Here is a 644-nt window from a genome sequence, read left to right on the forward strand (position 1 = left end):
AGCTCTGAATCAAAGAGCCAGAAAAGTGCTTCCAGAAGCCTGTGCTTGGGCTCTGGAAGGGATCTGATGGCTCTGACCTGGGATCAGGGGTGGAAGGGGCAGGGCTAGTCTCAGTGCTGGGCACCTATGTGCAGACCACACAGAGTCAGGGGCTACTGGGGGAGGGGGAGACAGTTCCAGTGGAGATAGGGAGACATGTGACCCTAAGGGCAGGACAGAGACGGATAAACTTAAGATCTCGTTTTCTAGCACCTGAAGGCTCTACTCCATGCAGCCAGGGTTCCAGGGAGCCCAGGAAAACCACATCAGCCCACCATCCTATCTCATTCCAGTGCTTAGTGTGCTCAAGGGCAGGCAGGGCAGGCAGCCCTTTACCACTCAACTCTGAGCACAGTGTTCAGAGAGCAGGAATGGCACCTACTTGATCCTTGGTGTCAGGATAAGTCCGACATCCTGTAGGCCTGTGAGGGCAATGAACATTCAGAGGATCTCATTAGTCCTCTGTGAACAGAAGCGAAGAAGTCAAAGATTACCCTGCTGTGCAGCCCTGGCAGTGCCAACTGACAGTGCACGTCATGGCCCACTTATGGTGGGGCACCCAGGACAGAGCTGACACTAGAGGTCAGGGAACATACATAAGTGGA

The 644-nt window shown here is 54.2% G+C and overlaps 1 pseudogene; it reads right to left on the reverse strand.

Moving 5' to 3' along the window:
- LOC101589672 overlaps positions 1-577 on the reverse strand; it is a 36,097-nt pseudogene extending 35,520 nt beyond the window's left edge.
- Between the last annotated feature and the right edge of the window lie 67 nt (positions 578-644).

This window comes from Octodon degus, unplaced genomic scaffold, assembly GCF_000260255.1.
Source record: "Octodon degus isolate 3935 unplaced genomic scaffold, OctDeg1.0 scaffold00350, whole genome shotgun sequence".
Classification (NCBI taxonomy): domain Eukaryota; kingdom Metazoa; phylum Chordata; class Mammalia; order Rodentia; family Octodontidae; genus Octodon; species Octodon degus.